General features: G+C 39.6%; 1 pseudogene; it reads right to left on the minus strand.

Annotated features, from left to right (window-relative positions):
- Positions 1 to 607: 607 nt before the first annotated feature.
- LOC126594955 (cytochrome P450 CYP749A22-like) lies at positions 608 to 9,616 on the minus strand (annotated as a pseudogene).
- Between the last annotated feature and the right edge of the window lie 2,745 nt (positions 9,617 to 12,361).

Below are 12,361 nucleotides of genomic sequence, written 5' to 3' on the forward strand. Positions count from 1 at the left end.
CATCAACCCAGGAGAAAACATAACAGAATCCCCAATTCACAAGAATCATAACAGACTCTGAAACTCCATTATTATCCAGAAACAAAATCAACATTCAAGACACAAACCCAGATGAAGAAACATGAACGATATCACCTGAAAGGAATCAATTCTTCAAACACAACGCCAATCCTTCGAACACCAGTGGAAACGTCAGTAGCCCAAACAACCAAAGAACCCAGCGAAAGAAATCCTTGGGGGAACCACCAAGAAACTGAACCAGAGTAGCGGAAGAAACCCTAGGATCGAAAATGGCAGCGAACCTTCTCCGGCGATGATACCATATTAACCTAGAATATTATGATATACTAACGTTATAGAACAATAGCAGAAAGAAAGATGAAGAGAGGAAGACGAAACGAAAGCTCTGTATATTCACAAACCCATATGAAATGCAATACAATCCCAAATGACAGTTACAACAGCTATTTATAATAGCTAACCTTTCAATACAGAATGACTCAATTACCCTTTCTAACAACCTTCTTCTAACTAACTCAAACCAATTGATTAACCAATATAGTTACATGAATAAGTTACATGAATCAGTTATGACTATATGGTTATTAAAGATAAATTATAACAATTCACAGAGAAAATAAAACGAATACAGCATGTAGTAAAAATAAATGAATACATGAACGGAATCAACTTAAATAGGTTCTCATACGGTTTGCAGCCAGGATTGAATTTCGCATGATATTCTTTTGTCTTCGCTAAGACTTGTCATTCTCTATTCTATTATGGACCTAATGCAACTTTATTGGAAGCTCTGGTTTTCACTGTTCACAGTGGGCGTAGCATCACTGGAACTCCATGTTGTGGGCGAACTGTCAGAAACTGAATGGGTGAGTGTACATAACCCGGGGAAAGGGTGAAATGGTAGCGCTGCAGAATCATTGACAGAGCAATCTTTGCTTCAATAAGTGCGAAGTTCATGCCCACACAAGTTCGAGGTCACATTCCAAAGGGTATGAATGCAACCATGTTGTTGTTAGTAGCTTTAGCAACCCCTTCCGAGAATCTCTCTGGTTTGAAAAGGTTCACGTCTTGTCCCCAATATTTAGGGTCATGGTGAAGTGCTAGATTTGGAATGTGCAATTCAACATTAGCGGGAACAATGAGCTTTCCCAGTTTAACCTCTTTTGCAGATTCCCTTGTAGGGAAACAACAGGAGGATATAATCTTAGAGATTCATTGATGATCATGGTCATCTGCATGCATGCATCAGATTCAAAATGAAAATTAATTAGGTTACAAAATGAATCAGCAAATCAGCCTTAATCGAGAACAATATTTTTGTTACTTAGATGCTATCAATTAACTGGTTGACTTTCTTACCGTTTTCAGTTTGACAATGCCATCAGGTTGGATTCTCTTTGCCAAACAATTGTAGGACTTCCTTTCTTGCTTCCTCTTGCCAGTCCTTATAAAGCGCAAGAAGAAAGACGGTCCAAGCAAGCAAAGAGTTAGTGGTTTCTTGTCCAGCAAAGTAAAATGTCTTGCACTCGTCGACCAAATCATCCACTGAAATCCTTTGCTTCTCATTGGTATCATGATGAGCTTTCAAAAGTACTCCAAGGTAATCACTCCCAAAACCATCTTCTCCTCCAGTCATTGCCTTCTCTTCTCTTTTCTTAACAATCTTTGTTATGGTGTCACGTATTCCTTTCCATAGCTTCTCCGACTTTATCTCATCACTGGTTTTATAAAGCTTACTGCAAGTTGATAGACTAAGCATAGGAAGTGATAAATTCCATAATCCTCCAAGACTATTGCTAATGATCAGTAAAAAAAAATTTCACTGCTGAAAGGAATATCATGAATTCTTCGGGATATATAAGAACTAACCTGATGCCAGGAAACCTGGGACTGAGAGCATTTTTGAATATGAGGACGGTTAACTCCCTCAGCATTTCAAAAATGTCCTTCCCATCCAAGTAGCTGCTGCCAAATGCTGTTCGAGAAATTACTTCTGAGGTGAACAATCTGAACTCTTCAAACACTTCAATCTTCTTGCCTTCATGTTTCTTCCACCTTTGTAGCATTGTCTCAGAACTAGTTATCATTTCAGGAATCATACTCTATAGTAACACAATACCAGCATGCAATTAGCAAATTTTCGTTGAATCTATTCTTTTCTTATAAACAATTGACAAAGCTACTACTAAATTAGTATCTGTTGCAAGAATTATATATAATTAACTGTAAGAACTTAATTAATTACTTTAAAAGCTCTCTCCATGGTTGGCCAGCTTTCTTAGTTTTATCCATTTTTCACCATCTGCCATCGAAATGCTATCTCCTAAAAGCTTCTTTGTATACCCTTGGGACTTCTGTTTTCTGTAGTTTCTATCGTTGTTGTTTAGTATCTCTTTGCACAACTCGGGTTGTGCAATGATCAACTGAGGTTGAGGACCATACCACAGAAGAAAATTCTTCCCTGTTGCAGCAAAACAACCAAACTTAAATTTGTTTTAACCAAAATTCAGATCAAAACTGTACGTAGTTAATGTAGAGCTTGTTACCAAAGATCTTGGTCCATGAGTGAATATGCGGTTGAACTGTAGAAAGTATGTCATTCGATAAGTTCCTGGGACTGCGCATAGTTTTCATCTTCATGCTTATGATTTCTTTCGTGTTTCCATGCACAAGTTTGTACGAAGGGCCTGTGATTCCCTGCAAAGCCATCAGATTCTGAATGCGAATCGGAGTCCAACATAGTTTTTGAAAGACCTTGATGACAGCTGAGAGAACTGTTGTGCTAAGATAGCACCAAACCCGTTGGAACCAACTCAAGCTAACCCACAGGAAATTTATCAAATGAAATGCAAGAACAAAATATTAAAGACACCAAGATTTTAACGAGGTTCCTCAACAGTCAGTGTAACTGGAGTACATCCTCGGAGCAGTAGGAGCTCACCCAATAATCCACTATCAACCAAATGGGAGTTTACAAAGTGTTGACAATCTCACAACCCAAAAGCCCAATACACCCAATAGCTCTCACACACCAAAGAAACAAATAGAGAGGGAAATATAGTGAATAATTTCCTCTCTATACAAAGCTCAAAGCTAATACACAAATACAACTTTGATTGAGTGAGTACCAACAAAGAAAGAAAATCACCTTTCTTTCTTCTCTTCAAAATGGGGCTGCAGCACCTCTGTTTTTGCTCTCATTTTCTGCTATGTTTTTTCCTCTCTTATGGCTTCATTACTACACTTCATCAAAATAGCAATTATTTCTCTTTCAAAGAACTCATCCGTGACTTCCCATGGACCAAGACAACTTTAGACCAATTCCCTTTTCTTTTCCCCAAAACAAGGAAGAGACATAATTATTTTGTCTTTTTTTTTCTTTTTGATTTGTTTAATTAAAAGGTGGCCACTTGGCCACATACTCCAACAATCTCCACCTTGGCCAAGTTCCGAAAAACGTCATGATAAGCCAACCAACACAATTAACACACAACATCACTCCCAAACACTAGCAAGAGAACAACTCATGCCGAGCCAAATACTCCAAAACTCCTACTGCTCAACGCCTTCTTTATATAGGCATAATGTGAGCCAAGTTCAAACAGTGAACAAACTTGGCTACACCAACAACCTTAGTCAACATATCAGCGGGGTTGTCTTTCGTTGGAATCTTTTGGAGAATGATTTCCCCTTCACCAACAATTTCACGAACAAAGTGATAACGCACATCTATGTGCTTGGTCCTCGCATGATGAACCTGATACTTAGCCAAATAAATGGCACTCTGACTATCACAATGTACCTCCACCTGCTTCTGATCAACCCCCAAATCTCTAATAAGCCCATGTATCCAAATGGCCTCCTTTATAGCTTCAGCAACTGCCATATATTCAGCCTCTGTAGTAGACAAGGCAACAGACGACTGCAAAATGACCTCCAACAAACTGGTCCTTTAGCCATAGTAAACACATAGCCTGTAGTAGACTTCCTTCCATCCAGATCACCTGCATAATCTGAATCAACATAACCAACTGCAAAATGACCAATACCAGAGTCATCTTTCTCAAAGCATAAACCAACATCTCGAGTACCATGGAGATATCTCAATATCCACTTAGCTGCTTGCCAGTGCTCTTTACCTGGATTATGCATATATCGACTCACCATGCCAACTGCATGAGCAATATCCGGTCTAGAGCATACCATTGCATACATCAAACTACCAACCAAATTTGCATATGGTATATTTTTCATTTGCAGCTTCTCTTTATCATTTTTAGGACATTGTAGAGAACTCAATTTAAAATGAGAAGCCAAAGGGGTACTAACCGGTTTGGTTGAATCATGAACTCCAAACTTCCGAATCAACTTCTCAAGGTATTGTCTTTGATTCAAACTGACCAAACCCTTCTCTCTATCTCTAGTGATCTCCATGCCAAGGATCTTCTTCGCTTCACCAAGATCCTTCATCTCAAACTCATTCTTCATTTGCTTCTTCAATTTTTCAATTTCTTCAACATTTTTTGAGGCAATCAACATATCATCAACATATATCAACAAATAAATGAAAGACCCATCTTGCAACTTCTTGAAGTACACACAATGATCATATTGACTTCTAGAATAATTTTGGCCTCTCATAAATTTATCAAACCTCAAATACCATTGCCTTGGAGATTGCTTCAAGCCATAAAGTGATTTCTTCAATTTGCAAAACAAATTTTCCTTCCCTTTCACTATATACCCATCCGGTTGACACATATAAATCTCTTCATTCAAATCACCATGTAGGAAAGCCGTCTTCACATCGAGTTGCACAAGCTCAAGATCATATTGTGCAACAAGAGCTAACATAATACGAATTGAGGAGTGCTTCACAACTGGAGAAAATATTTCATTGTAGTCAATGCCCTCCTTTTGTGCATACCCTTTAGCAACTAATCTTGCTTTAAATCTCACATTGCTTTTCTCATCAGCATCTTCCTTCTTGGCATACACCCATTTGCAACCGATAGCTTTCTTGCCCTTAGGCAATTTAGCTAACTCCCAAGTCTTGTTCTTCAAGAGAGAATTCATCTCATCACCCATGGCATTGCACCACCTCTTCTTCTCATCACTCTCAATGGCTTCCTCAAAATTGGATGGAATCTCTTCAGTGATAATAGGAAGAGCAAAAGCAACATAGTCACTATACCGAGCTGGCTTGGTAATTTGTCTCTTTCCTCTGTTCTTGGCAATAGACTCTTGAGGTGAAACTTGCTCTTCAACTTGAATAGAATCTTCAAGTTCAACTTCTTCAACATCCTCATGGTCTCCAACTTCTTCACTTGTAGTGACTTCAACATCAGCGGAAATAGGATTTGAAGTACCAGAGGCAACTTTCTCAAGCTCCACCTGTTGGACATCTTTCACATTTTTCTCAGAGTCTTTGAACATACTTTCTTCATCAAATGTCACATCTCTGCTGATTACAAGTTTTTTCATCTCTGGGCACCACAACCTGTAACCTTTGACACCACTACTAAAACCAAGAAAGATAGCCTTTTTGGTTCTAGGATCAAGTTTATTTTCAGTCACATGAAAATAAGCAGGTGAACCAAAAATACGGATATAGTCATAATCAGAAGAAGATTTTCCAGTCCATACCTCCATTGGTGTCTTACCCTGAATAGCAGCTGAGGGTAACCGGTTGATGATGTGACATGCATAATTAACTGCTTCTGCCCAAAATGACTTGCTCAAACCCGACTGAGACAACATACATCTAACCTTCTCAAGCAATGTTCGATTCAATCTTTCTGCAACTCCATTTTGTTGTGGAGTTCCCCGAACACTGAAATGTCTCACAATTCCTTCCTCTTTGCAAACTTTAAAGAAAGGATCGGATGTGTATTCACCACCATTATCCGATCTCAAAATCTTAATCTTTCTCCCAGTCTGGTTCTCAACCATTTTCTTCCATCCCAAGAAAATGCTTAACACCTCACTCTTATGCTTCATAGTGTAGACCCAAGACCTTCTTGAATAATCATCAACAAAGGTCACGAACCAATGTCTACCACTCAAAGAGGGAGTCTTTGTAGGACCCCAAACATCCGAATGCACATAATCAAGAATGCCCTTCGTCTGATGTACAGCAGTACTAAACTTCACTCTAGTTTGCTTCCCCAAGACACAATGCTCGCAGAAATCAAGTTTACAAGTCGTGGCACCTTTTAAAAGACCTTGTTTCACAAGCCCTTGTAGAGCTTTCTCACCAGCATGGCCTAATCTCATATGCCATAGTCTAGTAGTATCTGAATCAGATGTACCCATATTTTCTGAGACTACAGATGCTTCACCTGTCACAGTGCTTCCCTGCAATAAATACAAATGGCCACATCTAGGAGCTTTCATCACAACAAGTGCACCATAAGTAACTTTCAATGTATGTCCATCTGAATGAAACCTGAAACCCTTAGATTCCAAAGTACCCAAAGAAATAAGATTTTTCTTCAAATTCGGTACATACCGAACACCTGTCAACTCTTTAACCATGCCATCATGCAACTTCAAACGAACTGTACCAATCCCTTTTGTTGTGCAAGGATTGTCATCTCCCATGAACACAACGCCACCATCAAACTCTTTCAAGCTTGAAAACCAATCCTTGTGAGGAGTCATATGATGAGTACAACCCGTATCCAACACCCACTTAGTAGCACAATCAAATGATGAGGAAGTGGTTAAAGCAAAATCAGAAAAATCTGTTTCAACCTCAGCAACATTAGCTTCAGAACTTTCTTTGCCTTTGGTCTTCAATTTAGGACAATCTTTCTTCCAATGGCCCTTATTACGACAAAAGGCACATTCATCCCTTTCCAAAGGTTTTCTACCTTTAGAGTTTCCTCTAGGTCGAGACTGTGATTTTTTCCTACTAGAAGATGATCTTCTCTCCGATGATCTACCTCTAACAAATAAAGCTTCAGAGGTACTATCATGATTTTTATCTCTATGCCTCATTTCATAATTCATCAAGGCATTTGACACATCTTCAAATTTCACAGTTTCTTTACCATGCATAATAGTGGTAACAAAATGCTCATAAGAGTCCGGCAAGGAATTCAACAATATTAAGGCCTTATCTTCATCCTTAATATCCTCATCTAAATTTAACAAGTCGGCAATCAACTTATTAAAAGCATCAAGGTGTCTAATCATTTTTGTACCTTCTTTGTATTGGAAGCGGTAGAGCTTTTTCTTCAAGTGTAGCCGGTTCTCTGCACTCTTCGTCATATACTTGTCTTCCAATTTTTGCCACAACACACTTGCTATCGTCTCCCGCATCACAAAATACTTCTGAGTTTTTGCAAGGCACAACCGAATTGAAGAGCAAGCCCACAAATTTAATTTCTCCCATTCCGGCTTCGACATAGCTTCCGGCTTCTCTCCCAAAGCGGCAAGTAGATCTTGTTGAGCCAACACATCTTTAACCTCACATTGCCACATCCCGAAGTTGTTTGTGCCATCAAACTTTTCCACTTCGAACTTTGCATTTTGCACCGTAGTTCTTGCAAACCCGGAGGTGCTTCCAAAAGGATTTTCATCTTGCCCGTCTGACATCTTTGGCAACTAGACAGTACCCAAGAGCAACTAGTGCTCTGATACCAATTGTTGTGCTAAGATAACACCAAACCCGTTGGAACCAACTCAAGCTAACCCACAGGAAATTTATCAAATGAAATGCAAGAACAAAATATTAAAGACACCAAGATTTTAACGAGGTTCCTCAACAGTCAGTGTAACTGGAGTACATCCTCGGAGCAGTAGGAGCTCACCCAATAATCCACTATCAACCAAATGGGAGTTTACAAAGTGTTGACAATCTCACAACCCAAAAGCCCAATACACCCAATAGCTCTCACACACCAAAGAAACAAATAGAGAGGGAAATATAGTGAATAATTTCCTCTCTATACAAAGCTCAAAGCTAATACACAAATACAACTTTGATTGAGTGAGTACCAACAAAGAAAGAAAATCACCTTTCTTTCTTCTCTTCAAAATGGGGCTGCAGCACCTCTGTTTTTGCTCTCATTTTCTGCTATGTTTTTTCCTCTCTTATGGCTTCATTACTACACTTCATCAAAATAGCAATTATTTCTCTTTCAAAGAACTCATCCGTGACTTCCCATGGACCAAGACAACTTTAGACCAATTCCCTTTTCTTTTCCCCAAAACAAGGAAGAGACATAATTATTTTGTCTTTTTTTTTTCTTTTTGATTTGTTTAATTAAAAGGTGGCCACTTGGCCACATACTCCAACAAGAACGAACACACACAGAATGCTAGAAACAATGACTACTGGGGCTCCCATGCTACTCTGCATGTAGCTCCGGCTCTAAGAATTTATACTCAAATGAATTGTACGTGGATAAATATTTTAGAAACCATATCATACGATCTTCCTTGATCCTTCTCTTTGGCAGCATAATATCTTCTTTTTTTTTTTACTACAACATAATCTCCTCACGTAATGCTATATTATGTCCTCTAGGGTTTGGTACGTATATCTTAGACTCTTGGTTCATGGCTTTGCCACCAGAGAGATGCCCAAATTCAAAATTTAGTCAAAGACAACCGGACTGGACTTGGTTTTCTTGCTGTGTTTAGTTTTACCTTTGTCTTTTTTATTTGTTAGTTTACTTTCTTGGTTCGGATTTTACTGTTGTTTTCATTTGGTAGCCATTTTAATTTATTATTAATTTAGAATAAAAAAAATTTTGGTTGATAAGCATAGCAGTGGTGGTAATAGAGTTTAAGGAATGAGAAATGGAAGAATATATAGTTTAAGAAAAAAACAATGTTGGTTGCAAGAAATCTTACCATTAGGTTCTGGTCTTTGAACAACATATAGGTGAAGCTTAAGGAAGTCTCTGTATGTGTAGCTGCAGTTGGCTCCGGCAGTTTCCAAACAAAAACCACACTCAGCATTGGCTCTCTTGCGCAGCGTTGCAATGAACATGACAATAACATTCCCTCGCGCCATAAAGATAAACAAAGAAAGAAAGAATATCAGAAGGTGGAACAAAATTGTGCAAAGCAAGGAAAATTCACAAGATCCTTACAGCAGTTAAAATATATACAGCATGTGGTAACAATAAAATAACTTCCTAAAGGAAAATTGTGTATCAAGCTTATAAAATCCATGATTAGAGAAAGGTTTGTGCAAAGACAAATAGAATCAGTTAAGTACAATCATTCAATGAGGAAATTTAAAAAAAATTCAGATTAAAGTTGAGCAGAAGTAAATAACATTAATGTCTGAAGTAGTAAAGTTGGAATCAATTTCTCACTTGCATAACTTGATGTATTTCTAGCTGAGCTCCACCAGGAGTTGATGCTAATGCCTGACTTGTGATGTCGTCCAAAATGTGTTTTGAGTTCTGCTTTAGCTCTCTTGACAGACTATTAAGAAGAGGCCCAAATAAACAAGTAGAGCTTGCGCAGGTCTCCTGGTCCTGGAACCTTGCCTTGTGAGAATTGGGAAATAGGTACTGGCCCCTGGTAGGAATGGCAGCCCCGGTCCTCTCTGATATCGGTCCCAAAGTGTCCATCTGCATAATCTTCCATCATGAATTCTGAGGAAAATCATTTATTTCTAATTCTGCTTCGTAGTGTCAATGCATGACATGAGCTTGAATATGTAAAGTGCTAGGCTAATGTTATGCTGCAAGTTCATGGCAGCTGCATGCTCAGCTTCACATGGAGGACTCACGATCTGTTTGATCTGTTCCCCCATGATGGGACAGGGAGAGACTAGGTTATGCATTCCTAATTAAGCAGATCCCTAAACAAAGCATCACATAAATTGTTAAACATATTTGTTTTTATTCTTTCTGTACCTTCAGCTTTCCAGCCGCCTCGCTTCGACCAATTGCGTAATGTTCTTATTCACAAGACTTCTTCGAACGACTTGTATCCCGACAGGTTTGTTGTTGTTGTTGTTCAGGAGTAGTATCTTACGCCCCAAGGCTTCAAACCCGGGAGGGAACATGGCAGAAAACAACACAGTTTGGCCATCAGGCCTAGTTTTTGAACAATTTGAGCAATTTGGGGTTCGGAACCCATGTCAAACGTTTGATCAGCTTTGTCCGCCAATAAATATGTCACCTGGCACAGGTTATGTACTTCCCCTCCATTTATGCAAAGCGAGTCAGTCATCCTACCCTGTGTATCGACAACAATTTCAGTACCCTCCTTGATTTGCCTTAGCCTTAACAGCAGATATATATATATATATATATATATATATATATATGCAAGGGTTCTGCATGAGCCAATTTTTGCCAATGGTAAGGCAGTCTCTACGGCTCATAATTATAGGCAATATCTCAGCCTGAAATGGCATTGGCTTTTCATAGCTAAGTTTTTTTCTTACCATTTCATCCAAGATTTTAGTTATCCAGCTTGGTGCCAAGAAATTAATTGGCTTGGGCACATCCTTTCATAAAATCTCCTTCACCTTGATATAGAAATTTTTACGTAATAACAATTTATTTGTCTTCCTTTTCTGCGCTTAGTATTACATGAGTAAAATTATTGAGTTTCCATAGATATCTACATTATCCAGATGCGACTCTTGTCCATAGATATCTACATTATCCAGATTGTATTAGCTTCCAAAGGGAAATGATCACCACGCGGATTGGCTAATTTGTTAAATACTCTATGGTTGCTCACGTCTGCAATTAGATTGGAGCAAGACAGAGTAGATCGTACGATTTATTGTACAAGAAAATGGCATCCTGTTTCTTGAACTATTCCTACTCTACGGATAAAACAACTGCGTATAGTGAGTAGAAGATTGCTGAAACCAATGACACTGTTATTCAACTTAACTAATAAGCATTTCATAATGTAGTCTTCGCGTATGAGAGAAAATAAAAAACAAGATGAAGAACTGCAAGAACAGGAACTAATTGTTAAGGAATCTCCTACATCAAAGGAGATCAGTTTGTCAACAACACAATCTGCTCCATCTACCACACAATCGGCTCCTCCGTATGAAAGTCAACTATGATATATGCTATGCTGTCTTTCCTATTCTATTTTGATTAGGATTGATTCAGTCATTCAAGTATGATTGTATTTACCATATTAGGATTGTATTCAAAGTGTATATAATCACAGACCTGTACCTATAAACAAATCAATGAAATATACCCATTCTATATGGTATCACGAGCCCAAAAACTCCAACGAGAAATCTTTTTTTTTCCTGATCCCTCTCTTCCCTGTCTTCATCCATGGCCACTGACGCCTCTACAACCAACCCTCTACCAGAGCTCAACTCCACTACTCCCACCTTGATCACAATCAACGCTACAGCCCAACTACCTGTGAACCTCACACCCACCAATTACCCATCCTGGCGTGCTCAGTTCAACGCCCTCCTTTACGGCTACGACCTCATGGGTTATGTGGATGGTTCTAATCTCTGCCCATCAACCGCTCAAACCGTGCTTCGCACCTTTTGGATTCGGCAAGATCAACTCCTCCTTCATGCGATTCTTGCTTCCGTCTCACCGCAGGTCATCTCCCTTATTGCCTCTGCCAAGACATCCAAGGAGGCTTGGGACAAACTTCTCCATCTCTTTGCTAGCAAAGCTCGTGCCCGTGTTCTTGGTCTCAAAGAACGCCTTACTCTCCTGCGCCGTGAGAACAAGCTTGTCTCTGAATATCTGCAAGAAGTCCGCGTTATTGCAGATGAGCTCGCCATCAATGATGTCTCCCTCTCTGATGACGATCTCCTCCTCTACATTCTTAATGGTGTTGGCTCTGATTTCAAGGAAATTGTTGCGGTAGTTCGTTCCCGCGACACCTCAATCTCTTTTGAAAACCTGCATGACAAACTGGTTGAACATGAAGCTGCTCTCAAGCGTGATGATACCGTTGTTGCAGCCCCAGTGATCACTGCCAATGTCACTTAGACATCTCGCTCCCACACCTCAACCTGTGGTTACCGCTCTCATAACTCCAACTCCAACTGTGGGTCCTTTGCCTCTCGCAATCCTTCTCGTGGTTCCTTCGGGCACCCCCACACATCTTCCATTGACACCAATTCTCGTAGTTCCTACAAGCCTACCCAACAATCTTTCACCGACAATGGTCACCGCTCTACCAACATGAACAACACAGGTTATCGTGGTTTCTGTCAATGGTGTGGCACTCAAGGTCATAGTGCCAAACGCTGCCCTCAACTCCAATCTGGACCTCACAGTCCGCCAGTGGCCAATCCTACCACCCATGGCCGGTCCACCTCTTCTCCAACATGGTTGCTTGATTCCGGTGCCTCTCA

The sequence above is a fragment of the Malus sylvestris genome, chromosome 13 (genome assembly GCF_916048215.2).
Source record: "Malus sylvestris chromosome 13, drMalSylv7.2, whole genome shotgun sequence".
NCBI lineage: Eukaryota > Viridiplantae > Streptophyta > Magnoliopsida > Rosales > Rosaceae > Malus > Malus sylvestris.